The sequence below is a fragment of the Rutidosis leptorrhynchoides genome, chromosome 4 (assembly GCF_046630445.1).
Source record: "Rutidosis leptorrhynchoides isolate AG116_Rl617_1_P2 chromosome 4, CSIRO_AGI_Rlap_v1, whole genome shotgun sequence".
In the NCBI taxonomy this organism is placed as follows: domain Eukaryota; kingdom Viridiplantae; phylum Streptophyta; class Magnoliopsida; order Asterales; family Asteraceae; genus Rutidosis; species Rutidosis leptorrhynchoides.
This window is the reverse complement of record NC_092336.1, coordinates 297175285-297184486: the sequence shown is the minus strand read 5'-3', so window position 1 is coordinate 297184486 and position 9202 is coordinate 297175285.

The following is a 9202-nucleotide window of genomic DNA, read 5'->3' as shown; positions in this document are numbered from 1 at the left end:
TGATTTTGTGATTTATTGTGATGCATCAAAGCAAGGTCTCGGTTGTGTATTAATGCAACGAACGAAGGTTATTGCTTATGCGTCTAGACAATTGAAGATTCACGAACAAAATTATACGACGCATGATTTGGAATTAGGCGCGGTTGTTTTTGCATTAAAGACTTGGAGGCACTACTTATATGGGGTCAAAAGTATTATATATACCGACCACAAAAGTCTTCAACACATATTTAATCAGAAACAACTGAATATGAGGCAGCGTAGGTGGATTGAATTATTGAATGATTACGACTTTGAGATTCGTTACCACCCGGGGAAGGCAAATGTGGTAGCCGATGCCTTGAGCAGGAAGGACAGAGAACCCATTCGAGTAAAATCTATGAATATAATGATTCATAATAACATTACTACTCAAATAAAGGAGGCGCAACAAGGAGTTTTAAAAGAGGGAAATTTAAAGGATGAAATACCCAAAGGATCGGAGAAGCATCTTAATATTCGGGAAGACGGAACCCGGTATAGGGCTGAAAGGATTTGGGTACCAAAATTTGGAGATATGAGAGAAATGGTACTTAGAGAAGCTCATAAAACCAGATACTCAATACATCCTGGAACGGGGAAGATGTACAAGGATCTCAAGAAACATTTTTGGTGGCCGGGTATGAAAGCCGATGTTGCTAAATACGTAGGAGAATGTTTGACGTGTTCTAAGGTCAAAGCTGAGCATCAGAAACCATCAGGTCTACTTCAACAACCCGAAATCCCGGAATGGAAATGGGAAAACATTACCATGGATTTCATCACTAAATTGCCAAGGACTGCAAGTGGTTTTGATACTATTTGGGTAATAGTTGATCGTCTCACCAAATCAGCACACTTCCTACCAATAAGAGAAGATGACAAGATGGAGAAGTTAGCACGACTGTATTTGAAGGAAGTCGTCTCCAGACATGGAATACCAATCTCTATTATCTCTGATAGGGATGGCAGATTTATTTCAAGATTCTGGCAGACATTACAGCAAGCATTAGGAACTCGTCTAGACATGAGTACTGCCTATCATCCACAAACTGATGGGCAGAGCGAAAGGACGATACAAACGCTTGAAGACATGCTACGAGCATGTGTTATTGATTTCGGAAACAGTTGGGATCGACATCTACCGTTAGCAGAATTTTCCTACAACAACAGCTACCATTCAAGCATTGAGATGGCGCCGTTTGAAGCACTTTATGGTAGAAAGTGCAGGTCTCCGATTTGTTGGAGTGAAGTGGGGGATAGACAGATTACGGGTCCGGAGATTATACAAGAAACTACCGAGAAGATCATCCAAATTCAACAACGGTTGAAAACCGCCCAAAGTCGACAAAAGAGCTACGCTGACATTAAAAGAAAAGATATAGAATTTGAAATTGGAGAGATGGTCATGCTTAAAGTTGCACCTTGGAAAGGCGTTGTTCGATTTGGTAAACGAGGGAAATTAAATCCAAGGTATATTGGACCATTCAAGATTATTGATCGTGTCGGACCAGTAGCTTACCGACTAGAGTTACCTCAACAACTCGCGGCTGTACATAACACTTTCCACGTCTCGAATTTAAAGAAATGTTTTGCTAAAGAAGATCTCACTATTCCGTTAGATGAAATCCAAATCAACGAAAAACTTCAATTCATCGAAGAACCCGTCGAAATAATGGATCGTGAGGTTAAAAGACTTAAGCAAAACAAGATACCAATTGTTAAGGTTCGATGGAATGCTCGTAGAGGACCCGAGTTCACCTGGGAGCGTGAAGATCAGATGAAGAAGAAATACCCGCATCTATTTCCAGAAGATTTGTCAACACCTTCAACAGGTTAAAATTTCGGGACGAAATTTATTTAACGAGTAGGTACTGTAGTGACCCGAACTTTTCCATGTTTATATATATTGAGATTTATATTTACATGATTAAATGTTTCCAACATGTTAAGCAATCAAACTTGTTAAGACTTGATTAATTGAAATATGTTTCATATAGACAATTGACCACCCAAGTTGATCGGTGATTCACGAACGTTAAAACTTGTAAAAACTATATGATGACATATATATGGATATATATATATAGTTAACATGATACTATGATAAGAAAACATATCATAAAGTATATTAACAATGAACTACATATGTAAAAACAAGACTACTAACTTAATGATTTTTAAACGAGACATATATGTAACGATTATCGTTGTAAAGAAATTTAATGTATATATATCATATTAAGATATATTCATACATGATAATATCATGATAATATAATAATTTAAAATCTAATTTGATATTATAAACATTGGGTTAACAACATTTAACAAGATCGTTAACCTAAAGGTTTCAAAACAACACTTACATGTAACGACTAACGATGACTTAACGACTCAGTTAAAATGTATATACATGTAGTGTTTTAATATGTATTTATACACTTTTGAAAGACTTCAATACACTTATCAAAATACTTCTACTTAACAAAAATGCTTACAATTACATCCTCGTTCAGTTTCATCAACAATTCTACTCGTATGCACCCGTATTCGTACTCGTACAATACACAGCTTTTAGATGTATGTACTATTGGTATATAGACTCCAATGATCAGCTCTTAGCAGCCCATGTGAGTCACCTAACACATGTGGGAACCATCATTTGGCAACTAGCATGAAATATCTCATAAAATTACAAAAATATGAGTAATCATTCATGACTTATTTACATGAAAACAAAATTACATATCCTTTATATCTAATCCATACACCAACGACCAAAAACACCTACAAACACTTTCATTCTTCAATTTTATTCATCTAATTGATCTCTCTCAAGTTCTATCTTCAAGTTCTAAGTGTTCTTCATAAATTCCAAAAGTTCTAGTTTCATAAAATCAAGAATACTTTCAAGTTTGCTAGCTCACTTCCAATCTTGTAAGGTGATCATCCAACCTCAAGAAATCTTTATTTCTTACAGTAGGTTATCATTCTAATACAAGGTAATAATCATATTCAAACTTTGGTTCAATTTCTATAACTATAACAATCTTATTTCAAGTGATGATCTTACTTGAACTTGTTTTCGTGTCATGATTCTGCTTCAAGAACTTCGAGCCATCCAAGGATCCATTGAAGCTAGATCCATTTTTCTCTTTTCCAGTAGGTTTATCCAAGGAAATTAAGGTAGTAATGATGTTTATAACATCATTCGATTCATACATATAAAGCTATCTTATTCGAAGGTTTAAACTTGTAATCACTAGAACATAGTTTAGTTAATTCTAAACTTGTTCGCAAACAAAAGTTAATCCTTCTAACTTAACTTTTAAAATTAACTAAACACATGTTCTATATCTATATGATATGCTAACTTAATGATTTAAAACCTGGAAACACGAAAAACACCGTAAAACCGGATTTACGCCGTCGTAGTAACACCGCGGGCTGTTTTGGGTTAGTTAATTAAAAACTATGATAAACTTTGATTTAAAAGTTGTTATTCTGAGAAAATGATTTTTATTATGAACATGAAACTATATCCAAAAATTATGGTTAAACTCAAAGTGGAAGTATGTTTTCTAAAATGGTCATCTAGACGTCGTTCTTTCGACTTAAATGACTACCCTTACAAAAACGACTTGTAACTTATTTTTCCGACTATAAACCTATACTTTTTCTGTTTAGATTCATAAAATAGAGTTCAATATGAAACCATAGCAATTTGATTCACTCAAAACGGATTTAAAATGAAGAAGTTATGGGTAAAACAAGATTGGATAATTTTTCTCATTTTAGCTACGTGAAAATTGTTAACAAATCTATTCCAACCATAACTTAATCAACTTGTATTGTATATTATGTAATCTTGAGATACCATAGACACGTATACAATGTTTCGACCTATCATGTCGACACATCTATATATATTTCGGAACAACCATAGACACTCTATATGTGAATGTTGGAGTTAGCTATACAGGGTTGAGGTTGATTCCAAAATATATATAGTTTGAGTTGTGATCAATACTGAGATACGTATACACTGGGTCGTGGATTGATTCAAGATAATATTTATCGATTTATTTTTGTACATCTAACTGTGGACAACTAGTTATAGGTTACTAACGAGGATAGCTGACTTAATAAACTTAAAATATCAAAATATATTAAAAGTGTTGTAAATATATTTTGAACATACTTTAATATATATGTATATATTGTTATAGGTTCGTGAATCAACAGTGGCCAAGTCTTACTTCCCGACGAAGTAAAAATCTGTGAAAGTGAGTTATAGTCCCACTTTTAAAATCTAATATTTTTGGGATGAGAATACATGCAGGTTTTATAAATGATTTACAAAATAGACACAAGTACGTGAAACTACGTTCTATGGTTGAATTATCGAAATCGAATATGCCCCTTTTTATTAAGTCTGGTAATCTAAGAATTAGGGAACAGACACCCTAATTGACGCGAATCCTAAAGATAGATCTATTGGGCCTAACAAACCCCATCCAAAGTACCGGATGCTTTAGTACTTCGAAATTTATATCATATCCGAAGGGTGTCCCGGAATGATGGGGATATTCTTATATATGCATCTTGTTATTGTCGGTTACCAGGTGTTCACCATATGAATGATTTTTTTATCTCTATGTATGGGATGTGTATTGAAATATGAAATCTTGTGGTCTATTGTTACGATTTGATATATATAGGTTAAACCTATAACTCACCAACATTTTTGTTGACGTTTAAAGCATGTTTATTCTCAGGTGAATATTAAGAGCTTCCGCTGTTGCATACTAAAATAAGGACAAGATTTGGAGTCCATGTTTGTATGATATTGTGTAAAAACTGCATTCAAGAAACTGATTTCGATGTAACATATTTGTATTGTAAACCATTATGTAATGGTCGTGTGTAAACAGGATATTTTAGATTATCATTATTTGATAATCTACGTAAAGCTTTTTAAACCTTTATTTATGAAATAAAGGTTATGGTTTGTTTTAAAAATGAATGCAGTCTTTGAAAAACGTCTCATATAGAGGTCAAAACCTCGCAACGAAATCAATTAATATGGAACGTTTTTAATAAATAAGAACGGGACATTTCACACTACATCCTCGGTTTATTCGAAGATCGATTTACGTTCTGGATATCACAAAGACTGCTTTTAGGACGCGTTACGGTCATTACGAGTTTATGGTTATGCTGTTTGGGTTGACTAACGCACCAGATGTGGTCATGGACCTCATGAACCGAGTGTGTGGACCATACCTTGAAAAGTTTGTCATTGTTTTCATCGATGACATACTTATTTACTCAAAGAATGACCAAGAGCATGAAGAACATTTGAGAAAAGTGCTAGAGTTGTTAAGAAAAGAAAAACTGTACGCTGAGTTTTCAAAGTGTGCATTTTGGTTAGAAGAAGTTCAATTCCTCGGTCATATAGTGAACAAAGAAGGTATTCAAGTGGATCCAGAAAAGATTGAAATTGTTGAAAACTGGGAAACCCCGAAAACTCCGAAACACATACGCCAATTTTTAGGACTAGCTGGTTATTACAGGAGATTCATCCAAGATTTTTCCAAAATAGCAAAACCCTTGACTGCATTAACGCATAAAGGGAGGAAGGATGAACAAGAAAAAGCATTTCAATTGTTGAAGAAAAAGTTAACTACGGCACCTATATTGTCATTACCTGAAGGGAATGATGATTTTGTGATATATTGTGACACCTCAAAGCAAGGTCTCGATTGTGTATTAATGCAACGAACGAAAGTAATTGCTTATGCGTCTAGACAATTGAAGATTCACGAGCAAAATTATACGACGCATGATTTGGAATTAGGCGCGGTTGTTTTTGCATTAAAGACTTGGAGGCACTACTTATATGGGGTCAAAAGTATTATATATATCGACCACAAAAGTCTTCAACACATATTTAATCAGAAACAACTGAACATGAGGCAGCGCAGATGGATTGAATTGTTGAATGATTACGACTTTGAGATTCGTTATCACTCGGAGAAGGCAAATGTGGTAGCCGACGCCTTGAACAGAAAGGACAGAGAACCTATTCGAGTAAAAGCTATGAATATAACGATTCACATTAACCTTACTACTCAAATAAAGGAGGTGCAACAAGGAGTTTTAAAAGAGGGAAACTTAAGGGATGAAATACCCAAAGGATCAAAGAAGCATCTTAATATTCAGGAAGACGGAACCCGGTATAGGGCTGAAAGAATTTGGGTACCAAAATTTGGAGATATGAGAGAAATGGTACTTAGAGAAGCTCATAAAACCAGATACTCAATACATCCTGGAACGGGAAAGATGTACAAGGATCTTAAGAAACATTTTTGGTGGCCAGGTATAAAAGCCGATGTTGCTAAATATGTAGGAAAATGTTTGACGTGTTCTAAGGTCAAAGCTGAGCATCAGAAACCATCAGGTCTACTTCAACAACCCGAAATCCCGAAATGGAAATGGGAAAACATTACCATAGATTTCATCACTAAATTGCCAAGGACTGCAAGTGGTTTTGATACTATTTGGGTAATAGTTGATCGTCTCACCAAATTAGCACATTTCCTGCTAATAAGAGAAGATGACAAGATGGAGAAGTTAGCACGACTGTATTTGAAGGAAGTCGTCTCCAGACATGGAATACCAATCTCTATTATCTCTGATAGGGATGGCAGATTTATTTCAAAATTCTGGCAGACATTACAGCAAGCATTAGGAACTCGTCTAGACATGAGTACTGCTTATCATCCACAAACTGATGGGCAGAGCGAAAGGACGATACAAACGCTTGAAGACATGCTACGAGCATGTGTTATTGATTTCGGAAACAGTTGGGATCGACATCTACCATTAGCAGAATTTTCCTACAACAACAGCTACCATTCAAGCATTGAGATGGCACCGTTTGAAGCACTTTATGGTAGAAAGTGCAGGTCTCCAATTTGTTGGAGTGAAGTGTGCGATAGACAGATTACGGGTCCAGAGATAATACAAGAAACTACCGAGAAGATCATCCAAATTCAACAACGGTTGAAAACCGCCCAAAGTCGACAAAAGAGCTACGCTGACATTAAAAGAAAAGATATATAATTTGAAATTGGAGAGATGGTCATGCTTAAGGTTGCACCTTGGAAAGGCGTTGTTCGATTTGGTAAACGAAGGAAATTAAATCCAAGGTATATAGGACCATTCAAGATTATTAATCGTGTCGGACCAGTAGCTTACCGACTTGAATTACCACAACAACTCGCGGCTGTACATAACACTTTCCACGTCTCAAATTTGAAGAAATGTTTTGCTAAAGAAGATCTCACTATTCCGTTAGACGAAATCCAAATCAACGAAGAACTTCAATTCGTCGAAGAACCCGTCGAAATAATGGATCGTGAGGTTAAAAGACTTAAGCTAAACAAGATACCAATTGTTAAAGTTCGATGGAATGCTCGTAGAGGACCCGAGTTCACCTGAGAACGAGAAGATCAGATGAAGAAGAAATACCCGCACTTATTTCCAGAAGATACGTCAACACCTCCAACTGCTTAAAATTTCGGGACGAAATTTATTTAACGGGTAGGTACTGTAGTGACCCGAACTTTTCCATGTTTATATATATTAATTGAATTTGATAATTACATGATTAAGTGTTTCCAACATGTTAAGCAATCAAACTTGTTAAGACTTGATTAAGTGAAATAGATTTCATATAGACAATTGACCACCCAAGTTGACTGGTGATTCACGAACATTAAAACTTGTAAAAACTATATGATGTTATATATATGGATATATATATATATATATATATATATATATATATATATATATATATATATATATATATATATATATATATATATATATATATATATATATATAGTTAACATGGTATTATGATAAGTAAACATATCATTAAGTATATTAATAATGAACTACATATGTAAAAACAAGTCTACTAACTTAAGGATTTCGAAACGAGGCATATATGTAACGATTATCGTTGTAACGACCTTTAATTGTATATATATCATATTAAGATATATTAATACATCATAATATCATGATAATGTAATAATTTAACATCTAATTTGATATAATAAACAATGGGTTAACAACACTTAACAGAATCGTTAACCTAAAGGCTTAAAAAAAAACATTTACATGTAACGACTAACAATGATTTAACGACTCAGTTAAAATGTATGTACATGTAGTGTTTTAATATGTATTCATACAATTTTGAAAGACTTCAAGACACTTATCAAAATACTTCTACTTAACAAAAAAGCTTACAATTACATCCTCGTTCAGTTTCATCAACAATTCTACTCGTATGCACCCGTATTCGTACTCGTACAATACACAGCTTTTAGATGTATGTACTATTGGTATAAACACTCTAATTATCAGCTCTTAGCAACCCATGTGAGTCACCTAACACATGTGGGAACCATCATTTGGCAACTAGCATGAAATATCTCATAAAATTACAAAAATATTAGTAATCATTCATGACTTATTTACATGTAAACAAAATTACACATCCTTTATATCTAATCCATATACCAACGAACAAAAACAATTACAAACAATTTCATTCTTCAATTTTATTTATCTAATTGATCTCTCTCAAATTCTATCTTCAAGTTCTAAGTGTTCTTCATAAATTATATAAGTTCTAGTTTCATAAAATCAAGAATACTTCCAAGTTTGCTAGCTTACTTCCAATCTTGTAAAGTGATCATCCAATCTCAAGAAATCTTTCTTATTTACAGTAAGATATCTTTCTAATACAAGATAATACTCATATTCAAACTTTGATTCAATTTTTATAACTATAACAATCTTATTTCGAGTGGAAATCTTACTTGAACTTGTTTTCGTGTCATGATTCTGCTTCAGGAACTTTCAAGCCATCCAAGGATTCTTTAAAGCTAGATCTATTTTTCTCATTTCCAGTAGGTTTATACACAAAACTTGAAGTAGTAATGATGTTCATAACATTATTCGATTCATATATATAAAACTACCTTATTCGAAGGTTTAAACTTGAAATCACTAGAACATATTTTAGTTAATTCTAAACTTGTTCGCAAACAAAAGTTAATCCTTCTAACTTGACATTTAAAATCAACTTAACACATGT